General features: G+C 38.3%; 1 pseudogene; it reads left to right on the forward strand.

The window, feature by feature from the left end:
• The first annotated feature begins 3,478 nt into the window (after positions 1 to 3,478).
• On the forward strand, positions 3,479 to 4,837 carry LOC117091033 (annotated as a pseudogene).
• The last annotated feature ends 7,010 nt before the right edge of the window (positions 4,838 to 11,847 follow it).

Consider the following 11,847-nt stretch of genomic DNA (forward strand, 5'->3'; position numbering starts at 1 on the left):
TTCCCAAAGACCTTGCTGATGGTCTAGGGACCACACTTTGAGAATCACTGTGCTGGAGCATTCATGGTGATTCTTATATGCACATCATTAAAATTATTACAGAACAGGAATCTTGTAAATACAAGGCATCATATTCATCATTACAATGAAAGAACACTCATATTTCTTATTTATTTTAGGCAAAGAATAAAAGTTAGAAAGTAAATTAGGTGTCATCTTGGAACTGGAGTTTTGAGAGAGGCTTTCCATTTGAACCTATCAAATGGGCAGTTTGGAAGTGGCCTGCCACTTTCTTGCACTGCAGTCACCTTGTGTCTCCTCAAGAGGCACATTCTAGTCTTTCTTCTTTGGGAGTTAGTTGATTCTCCAACTTTTAGTTCAGGTGGAAGCTTGCTGTGATGCTTTTATAATTTAAATTGAAATTCCAACTTTCCAAACACTTTGTGATTAAAGGACCTAGATGTTTTGGGTAATAAATCCAAGTTTTCTGGTGATTGTTGGACTTTTGCTAAGTCCAAATGGTCTTATTCTTTAATGAACTTGGTTCAAGCTGTATATAAAGCCCTTTTTGCCCTCCAGTGGTTGTGCCTACTACAGCTCTGGCAACTGTACCTTTCTCCCTGACCCCCACTCCTGTTCTTATCATTTTACTCTTGTACCCCCAAATCTCTGCTTTTGGTTATTGTCTCCAAAGTTGACAAAGAAGCTGAATTTCCCTAAGCATTAGTGTTTATGCAATTTAGGAGTTAAAATGAATTTTCAATCAAATCCTTACTTCCTCATTCAAAAGCCCACATTGGCTCCCTAATGCCAACCATATCAAATCTATCCTATTCTGCCTGAGTTTAAAAGCAATAATTTCTGTTGGTATGACATCTAGCATGCTGTGGATTTTTATAAGCTCCTTTTCCTATAGACACCAGGACCTATAGTATCGAATATCTGGGTGGCCAGCCTGGCTTAGCATCCCTCTTGAGCTAAAAGTTGAATAATTTGAGAGATCAATGGGAGGTCTCTAGCACAAAACCAAAGCTGGCAACAATTTCCTCAAAAAGTCTTGATTATTTTATATCCACAAGGAACTAGCCACATTCTGTAATCTCTTTGCTTGAGTGTCAGTGTTCCACTCCAATCTAACAGGAGTGCATCTCTTAACTGATAATAAATGAGTGGGAGTTACCCAAAGACAAGTGTTACTCTAGTACATCCGATCTTGTGATTGTCAACATCTACGGTTATTCAGTTCAATGTTGAATTCAATCTATGTTGAATCACTTCAGGAAATCCAGAGAGTCCTCATTACACATGGTGAGTGTGTTTCCTCAAGGAGGTACAGTACTTGGCATCTCTTAGATGGCTGTGACTCACCGCTTCGTCTGGCTGCTATACAAGTACGTATTGTTTTATTGAATAAGAGGGTAAAAAGTCACATAAAACATTGCATACTACAAACGGTCAGGGAATAATTTGACTTGCCTTGGTGCAATTTAATTTACACATTGTACTTCCAGAAAAAAAACTGTTCCATAAATACAGCTTAGTCTGGGCACATGAACCTTGAATGGTTTTGATTATTTTTGTTGTTGTTGTTGAATTCTCCTTGCCATTTTTTGGATTATAATATTTTTTTCAGATAGACTAAAGCTACTTTCAGGCAGGGAGAAAATTAAATAATATGAAAATAAGATAAAAGGGCCTTGTAGTAAGCAAAGTAGATGAGTAAGGTAAACAACATAGGTTTTTCTCAAATTTTGAAAACATTACCATTTATTCTCAACCCTGCTGAATATAAATTCCTTCTTTGCACAGCTGAAGTTTTTTAATTACCCTTCTGATTAGTAGCCATATTTAAGGTTTGACATGTTGTCTCCAGAAAGGAAATATAATGAACTTGTTTTACAAGCTCAGGTCACACCCAGGGGATATTGCTTTAAATAGAAGAAACATGCTGGTTTTGCAAATTATGCTTGTTCTATATGATGTCAACATCCCTGGAATTTTACAAATATGAGAATGTTTAGATAAATACTTTATATACAGAGATTCTAATTTGAGCACTTCTTTTCTTTTCTCTTTTTTTTTTTTTTTTTGAGACAGGGCCTCACTCTGTTGCCCAGGCTGGAGTGTAGTGGTACCTTTACAGCTCACTGCAGCCTTGACTTCCTGGGCTCAAACCATGTTCCCGCCTCAGCCTCCCAAGTATCTGGGACGACAAGCAAGCACTACCATGCTGAGATAATTATTAAATTAAGTCTCATTATATTGCCCAGGTTGGTCTCAAACTTATGAGCTCAAACAATCCTCCTACCTCGGCTTCTCAAAGTGCTGGGATTGCAGATGTGAGCCACCACGTCCAGCTGAGCATTTTTTTACTGAAGGAAAAAACTAGATGACAACTAGAATATTATCTGGATATTTCCAAACATGACATGAGTTAACCCTGAAATATCCAGCTAAGTGATGCTGGAGTGTCTTCTGAGAGGCTACCTGAATTATTTGGAACAAGTGAATAACGGATATGGCTATACATAGACTCAGTCTGCGTTTCTTTCTGTACAGAACCAAAATTAAAGAAAGGGGACAGTCACAAAACACGTTCTAGAACTTCTCTTGCTTCCCCCATAGCTTCTCTATGCTTCTCTGAGGCAAAGAAAACCTCGTTGTCAAACAGGTTTCCATTACTGGGCTGAGTTGTAGGTACAAATTTCAGTCCTTTATTTCTCATATATTGCAAACTTTTGTTTTATGTATTTTTGTTTTTACTTTTTAAAACTTTCTATATATCAATGAATTGCATCTTCCAGCTCCTTTTCTGATTTAAAGGTTAACTGGGGTTGTGCCATGGTCTCATGTAGTGCTGTTTTCTGAGATACCCTTTGGGCTGGAGATCATCCCAGCTCGCCTTGTCCCATCAACTGCCTTCCTGTACTGAGAGTATTGCCATCTTTGGTGAGCACCAGGCCTTGGACCCAGCTCCCCTGGAGCATCTCATGATCATTTCCCCCCAACTTCTGCTGTATCCTTCAGATGTGAAGGAGAGAGCAGAAACCCACCCTTCTCCCCTTGAGTCGAAAAATGACTTCCGAGCGAGACTCCGCCTCAAAAAAAAAAAAAAAAAAAAAAAGAAAAATGACTTCCAGGCTGGTCAATAGCATAGGCTGCTCCATGACGGGATTGTAATGGCTTCCGCGAGCATGCGTGTTCCTTAAAGGAAGCCGGGAAAAGGCGCCTTAGAGGTGTTCTAAAAGCGGAGCACCTCTGTAAGATCAAGCTTCATGCCCAATTAACTGACCGCAGTTGGTTAGCTCACTATTCTGTGTGGCTGCTGAAGAGATGAGCCTGGCCAGGTTAAAGCTCACATGACCTGAGTGTGGCCCAGATGAACCAGGTATGCAACCACAAGAAAAACCTAAGTACACAAAGTGAGGCTAGTGAACTCAATTAAGAAGTGGATTCCCGGGAGGCTGCAGCGGTAAAAATGGCGGCCGAGAAGGCGGGAGGTAAGAAGCCTGAAAAGTCACAGCAAGCTGGAGCGGCCGGAGGACCTGAGGAAGAAGCAGAAAAACCTGTGAAATCTAAGACTGTTTCTTCCAGTAATGGAGGGGAAAGTTCCAGTCGCAGCGCTGAGAAGCAATCCGTGAAGAAGCTGCAGACCTCCCAACAAGCCTACAAAGATCCCCAACTTTGGATTTGCCATAGGTAGTCAGATGACAAATAAAGCGTCAGCCATATCCCTCAAACTTGGATCAAGTAAGCCTAAAGAAACTGTTCCAGCTCTTGCTCCAAAAACTTTCAGTAGCAGCAGTTTTTAATGAAGATTAAGATGGATACACATCAGCTGGACCAAACTCCTTCAATAAAGGAAAGCATGGGTTTTCTGATAACCAGAAACTATGGGAGCAAAATGTAAAATCTCATCTTGGAAATGTCCATGACCAAGACAATTAAATGATGTTTTGAAATTGGGGTGTGGGATGGGTGTAAAGTTAAAAAGGAACAGTTTCCTTTTTTTTTTTTAAAGAATGGTGTAAGACTGTCTTTGGAGCCGCTCTTTTTTTTTTAAAGATCGAGTGGTACACTAATAAACGAGAGTTTGAAATTAGAGGTAATTTATGTTTTATCTACAGATTTCAAGACATTTGCTGATTTTGTAGTTTCATATAATTAGTTTTCAAAGGTTACAGATAATAAATAAATCAGAAATGTTATCTTTTTAAGAACTGCATTTTTTTTGACACAACTATTAGCACATTAAGAGGGAAGCACAAAAAGTTATTGTTTGTTTAAAACTGCAAGCACTTAACTCTCTTAACTCCCTTATTACCTAAACTTGTCTGGCTCCCAGGAACAGCCTTATAGAGAGAGGGAGTATTGTATTGGGAGGAAAATGCTACTGAACTATTGACTGAAAGTAAATTTAGATAAAATTAAAATATAGCTTTTTTTCCTTATGGGCGTTTGTTTTGTTTCAGGTCATCGTAAATTAGGTATTACATTGCTATCAGTGGATACAGATGCTTAGCTCTTAAAAGAATTTTTTAAAAATGTAAACTGTTGAATATTTGAAATAGCCCACTTTACCTTAATGGGTCTTGTCTGTCTTTGTTAGTCTTCAAAGAAAAACCATTTGCTACAAAAGTAAATCAGTATTTTCAATGTGCTTCTCTTGTTTTTGTTTATTAGCTAGTTCCTGTAAGCATTTCCACCAGAACTTGACACAAATCATAAGGAAGCAGTTTCTTTTAAAATACAAACCACCACCAAAAATTTAAATGTACATATTGCTTAAGTATTTGGCTGTTTTTATTTTTTAAAAGGTATAAACACCAAAAAAAAATTAACATTATATGAAGATGGAAAACAAGAAGATGCACTTTCTGTAACTTTGTCTAAGGATTTAAATTACTAACTTGTGAAATCCAATTTGAATTGAACTTAACTACTGGCTTTCTTACTAGTAAAATTATATGGTTTATTTGAAATGTATACATATTGACCAATGACCTCTCAAAAAAGCACATTTTAGGTACTGAAATAGAAGGAAAGGAAATGCATCTTCAAACATTTTTTGGAATCTCACCACATAAACCTTGTTAGATTTGTGTATTGTAGGGTGTTTGTTTTTGGGTTTTTGTATTGTATATGAACTTTTAAAAAAAAAGTAACAGTTAAACACATCTTTAAAAGCATAGTCACAGACAAAAGAAACATACAGTATAAAAATTTCCTTGAAAACTCCTACAATATTATGTTTGGAGGCAGCTTCAGACTGTTTTATTGGTGGTAACCGCTTGCTGAGCTCTTGTAATCGGTAGTAACTCTAGAGAAGCAGCCCGTGTATATTCCTAACACTTTGTTCACTAGCATTGAAGTTTAGAATAGGCCCAAGTAAAGCAATGGAAATATATATAGAATTCTTAGTTCTTACATGATTCAATTATATCAAGATATATGAATTTAACTTACTTTAATGAGGCAAACTATCCATTTTTCTCCATTTTGTTGTTAAAGCAACATAGCTCTCCTACATATTCTTTTCTTGACCCAAATGAAATATTAACTAAAGGTCAAGCAGAGAGAGAGAAATGACTAAGATGAATGTCTTGCTAAAATACCAATAAATTTGTCAAACTCAAACTCAAAAATAAAAATGGAAAAAAGGGTGGATTTACATGGCAGGATCCAGGATCCAATCAGTTTGAGCTCTGGCATTACCCCATGGCAGGATTCAGTCAGATCATGCTTCTGGCATCACCTCATTGCAAGATCCAATCAGATCATGCCTCATTACCCTACACTTATAAAACCTGACCCAGTCCATTGCTCAGAGAGATACTGCTTTGGGAACTATCTCCTGTGTTCTCCATACTTGTTACAAGTAATAAAATTGTCTTGCAAAGAAAAAGAAAAACTGTCTTCCTAGCCTAGCTAAAATCTTTCTCTCTTCAAACTCTGTCCTCTTGCATGTGCTTAGGCTTTTAGGAATAAAACTCAGGAAGTCCTGTTTCAGACCTCCCATAAGGCAAGGAAGCCCAGAGTCTTCTATCTGCTTGAATGCAGGAAGAGAAAATAGAAAATGTCTCAAAATGTTATGTCACAAATGTTGTCTTGCTTTTGGACTCTAGTTCCTGGGTCTGGACCATGATAAATCTGATTTCCATAACATGACATAGATACAAAGGGCTTATGGGAGTTTGAAATCCTGCTTACTATAATGTTGATTAAGAAACATGAGTCTTATCTCCACACACCTGTTAGAATGACTGTTATCAAAAAGATGAATGATAATAAGTATTAGCAAAAGGTAGAGAAGGGGAACTCTTGCACGCTTGTGGTAAGACTATTAATTACTATGGCCATTATTAAAAACAATATGAAGTTTCCTCAAAAAACTGAAAATAGCATTACCATATGATCCAGCAATCTCACTACTGGGTGTGAATCCAAATAAAATAAAATCAGTATGTCAAAGAGATATCTGCACTCCCATGTCCATTGCAGCATTATTCACAATAGCCAAGACGTGGAACCCACCTAAGCGCCCTTCAATGGAAAAATGGATAAAGAAAGTGTGGAATATATACACAATGGCACACTCTTCAGCCTTTAAAAAGAAGAAAATTTTGTTATTTGCACAACATAAATAAACCTGGTGGACATTATGTTAAGTGAAATAGGCCAGGAACAGAAAGACAAATACTACATGATTTCACTTATATGTGGCATCTAAAAAAGTTGATCTTATAGAAGTAAAGAGTAGAATGGTGGTTACCAGAGGCTGGATGAGGGCAGTGGGAACTGGGGAGATATTTGTCAAAGGATATACAATTTCAGTTAGACAAGAGAAATAAGTTCAAGAGACCTATTGTACAACATGGTAATAATAGTTAATAACAATGTATTGTATACTTGAAAATTGCTAAAAGTAGATGTAAATGTAGTAGTAAAATGTTCTCACCATAAAAAAATAAGTTTGTGAGGTCACACATATGTTAATTAGCTTGATTTAGACATTATATAATGCATACATATTTTAAGACATCATGCTGTACACCACAATATATACAATTTTTATTTGTCAATTAAAACATTTTTTAAAAAACAGATGAATCTCATGGTACATGGACTTGCATTAAAGATTGGGGTTCGAATTCTGCCCTTTACTACTTACCTAGCATGATAAGTAACAATCTTGGTGTTTCGCCCTTTCTTTCCTTTACCCCATCTCTCTACTACTATTTAGTTGAGACCTCCATTATCTTTCACCAAGATCAACATAACAATCTCCTAACTGGTCCCTCTGTCTCCAATCTTACCCTCTCCAGTCTGTCATCCATCCTAATGATAAATGGAAATGTGGTCATCCAAAGTCCTCCATCAAAACCCTTCAATGACCCCCCATTGGCCAGAGGGCAAAGTTGGAGCTTCAAAGCAATGATTCATAGTTAATTCAATGATCTTTGTAATCCTTTATGATCAACTTCCTCTTTCCACTCAGTGGCAGATACTTGCAGTTGTCCTCCAAATTTCATACTCTCATTTTTCTTTATTAATATAGCCACACATTTTTAACTGAGCTCATTGGTCATCATAACGGAGTCTATTGAAAGTCCTCAGCAGGTGGTGTGACGATGTGACTAGCTCTGGCCAAGGAGCTATAGGGAGAAGTGTCTTGCAGCAGCTCCTGTAAATCTTAAAAGACAGCTGGTGCGTGTCTTTTTTTCCTTTTTTTTCCCCTTTCTCCTTCCTGCTGTGCCAAATATGGATATGGTGAATGAATCTAGAGCAGCTGTTTGGAGGTATGAAGAGATCCTGGAAATAGAGGCCACGTGTATTGAAACAAAGACTGAACAACTCCAAGTTCCTGAAGACTTCATTTCACCAACCTAGAACCTCCTTGTTCATCACAGGCGGACTTATTCCTAAAGCAAATGCTCTCATTTTCCTTACTTCTCTACTTTACAACCATGCTGAACTGCTTGTTATTCCTTCCACTGATCACATAGTTCTGTACTTCTATGCCTCGCCTCTTACTGCTCCTCCACCTAATGCTTTGTCTTTCTAGCAAATTCTTTCTCATTAAGATCTACCTTGATCATGCCACTGCACTCCCGTCTGGGCGACAGAATGAGACTCCATTTCAAAAAAAAAAAATCTACCTCTAGGGCTTTCAGCTTTGTGAAGACTACTCACTCACAGCCAGGCAAATTTGGTGATTCTTTCCATTTTCCATCATTGTATCTAGTCCATCTGCCTAACCTAGTACTGATCACGTGCTTATGTTTTGTTTACCTATGTGTTCTACATAATAGATGGTGAACTCCTACAGGTCATGCTTATTTTATTTTTTTTCATCTCTACATTTCTATTGCCTAGCATAAAATTGTGACCCAAAAAATAGGGTTGCACAAATGAACAATTGAATAAAATTCTCTGAGTTTCTATTATTTCCTCCTCTGTAAAATGGGAGTCATAATAATTCCCATTGTAGAGATTTTTGAGAGTCACATGAGAAGAGAATGAGAAGGTTCTTTGTAAACATATATTATCAAGAAAACCAAGGCATTGTGTGTTTATCTAAATTTCTCTTATCTGGTCAATAACCTTAGACAAATATATTTTCTATAGAATTCAGAGTTACTGATCTATTTTATATCTACATGAAATGGAAACAAAGGATGAATTGAAAATAGGACACACTTCTGATATTAGCCATGTAAAAATTAGTAATATAACCAAGGGTTCTTAATTTAATTTCTGTTGCTAGGTACTTGAATATATTTGAGTACAACTATACTGCAAACCCTTAGCTCCAGGTAACCTCTTCGGCCACTGGACAAACATAGCACCATTTAATATAGTTGTACTTAAAACAAAAGTGATATGTATCAAGCGAATTCCACTTGCCAAAATCACTTCTGGATCGTAGAATAGGTGTAAGAGCCAAGGACTCAAGACATTCACTTTTTCTTCAAGTCAGCTGCTTTAAGAGAACACAGGATGGTCAGAGCTGGAGCTGGAGCAGGGGCAGGGTGTGCTCTTGTTTCTGCTATTTTAACCTAAGCAGCCAGGGAACTCTGGACATCCTTTAGAGGAAGTGCGACCAATGGAGCAATAGGTCTGCTCAGAGCATGCTGACTTCTCTCTTGGGACTAATTCTCTCTTCCGTTCTACGCTCTACACCCTCATGAAGTCATCCACCAGAGCCATCATGTGCTCGTGTCCCTCTGTGTTCCTTCAACCATCTGCTGACTCTAGATCCTTGCTTTAGTTCTTTAACACTTCCCAGCACCAAGATCTCACGCCTGGGAGTCTAAAAGCACCACCCTCCCCCAACCCTTTTCTTTTTTTTTTTTTTTTTTAACAGCAATCAATTTGCTCCCACCATTCCCAGGGAACCCAGTCTCATTTTTGCCTGTATTTTCCTCTCTGGGGGTGGTGATGGTGGTGAGAGGGTGGAGGATAGTTTTAATGTCACTTCTTACATTATGAATCAGTGACATAAGCTTTTAAAGCCAAAAGTATTTGTAAGATCTTTTAAAATGATAGAAGATTTAACTACTTTCACTCTCCTATTTAAACTGATTCAGAAGGAAATGTAGGGTTGAAAGTTAAGTTTGGGCTCTTCTCTGTATATTTGCAAACGCACAAAGCTGGGTCTGTTATGTCCTGTCTGAAAGGCTATCTATTTGTACAGCTTTATGCATCTCTTCACAGAACACCCATGAAGTCACAGCTCATATTTCTGCTTTAAATATTCGATCTTTTGGCTTTAAACACCCATAAGGGTTATTTGTCAAAACGGTTCTTAAACTTCTCCCCACAGCTCTGCAGCAGATCTTTAAAGTCATGCTGTTGGGGTGGAAAGGAAAGGGTGGGGGAGATGGGAAAAGTTAGCCATTCAGCAAGCATTTATGGAGTGCCAAGTATGTGCAGAGCATATGGTATCTAGTAATAGGTGCTGTGAGGGACAGAGAAAAGACATGGAGTACATGTTCTTGCTCTCAAGATGGAGACAGAAACATAAGCACTGTTAGTTCAGTCTTAGATCTAGACACTTTAACCTTGTTTTCTAAAGATGTTTGTATGAAGAGCAAAAGCCAGCAACCTCAGGCATGTAAGAACATGTTAACAGCAATGGTGTGTGTGTGTGTGTGTGGTGTGTGTGTGTGCATGTGTGTGCATGTGTGTGTATGAGAGAGAGAGAGAGAGAGCAAGAAAGAGAGGAGGAGATAAAGCATATGTTAGTATAGGGATAGGATTAGGATGGGGCGAAAAAGAAATGATCATGCCTTATGTAGAAGGTCCTTTCTTGATGTGTTTTCTCAATCATCTTCTGACCCAAGATGCCTTCCCTTAGCTTTCTAAGACCGCAGTAGCGAGTTGCCATGGCCCCTTTTTATAGCAATGCACTTGCCCCTGGCACTTTCCTGATCCTTGGGATCCAGCTTGTTTTTCCAGATTTGTGTTTGTTTTGGTCTTCTTTGAGGGCAAACTTTCTTTATTGTGGCTAACCATTCATTTCTGCCACATACCTCTTTGGTTCTTGTATTAGTCTGTTTTCACACTAATATAAGTTATAAAGAACAGTTATAAAGAACTGCCTGATAATGGGTAATTTATAAATGAAAGAGGTTTAATTGACTCACAGTTCTACATGGCTGGGGAGGTCTCAGGAAATGTACAATCATGGTAGCAGGTGCAGGGGAAGCAAGGCACCTTGTTCACAAGGTGGCAGGAAGGAGAAGTGCCAAGCGAAGGAAGAAGAACCCTTTATAAAATCATCAAATCTCATGAGAACTCACTATCACGAGAACAGCATAGGGGAAACCATCCCTATAACCCAATTACCTCCACCTGGTCTCTCACTTGACACACGGGGATTATGGGGATTAAAATTTAAGATGAGATTTGGGTGAGTACACCAAGTCTAACCCATATCAGTTCTGTACTATGCTGTGGCTAGACACCTGGAAGGACACCTGTCATGTGTGGGCTGTGTGGGCCCAGGAGGGCTGTCCCTATGTGCTTAAGCAAGTGTGGCCTCCCTTAGCAGATATGGGTACCCAGGAGGCCCTACCAATCTGGTTCTCATGCTGTGAGTGACAACTTAGATACCACTGTAAGGTACTCTCAAATCTTTATGGAGGTGGAGACTGACAGGCTTGGATTTGAATCCCATTCCCACTATCAGCTATATTATAAAAACTTATAAAACTACATTGAGCCTCAGTTTCTTCATGTGTCCAGTGGAAATTCTCCTATAGTGTTATTATGATATTTAAATGAATTAATGCATACAAAGGGCTTAGCATAGTACTTGGTACATAGTAAGCACTCAATGAAATGTTAGTTAGTATTATAGTGTAAATATAGTTTTCATTAATACTCATGTATTTACTTTGAGACTGTTCTTTGTGGCCTAAGATATATTCGTTCTGTCCTACAAAGTATATGACTAAGAGAAAAACAGGAAATGTGACTTACTCCATCCATTGAACAAGCTTTTCAAAAGTACTGACTGCATTTGCAAGTACTGTATTAGGTCCCTCCCTCCACCTCCCTTCATCCTTCCACAAACACTTATTGTGTGCCTATGAGGCACCAGGCATCGCATTGGAACTAGTGGTGAAATAGACAAATATGTTTCCTTCCATCACAGAGCTTATGTCCCAGGGAGAAAGACAGGTATTACGCAAGTAAACCCAGGTTTACTTAGAACCAGGGATAAATTCTAGGTGCTACAGGTAGTGCTCATGGATTGTGGAGACCTGCAGGGTCAGGGAGACCAGTGTGTTATGAATTTCTATTTACGAAGCTAATTTTCAAAAAGGTAAGTTACTTGGC

Source organism: Trachypithecus francoisi, unplaced genomic scaffold, assembly GCF_009764315.1.
Source record: "Trachypithecus francoisi isolate TF-2019V2 unplaced genomic scaffold, Tfra_2.0 Lachesis_group11, whole genome shotgun sequence".
Lineage (NCBI taxonomy): Eukaryota > Metazoa > Chordata > Mammalia > Primates > Cercopithecidae > Trachypithecus > Trachypithecus francoisi.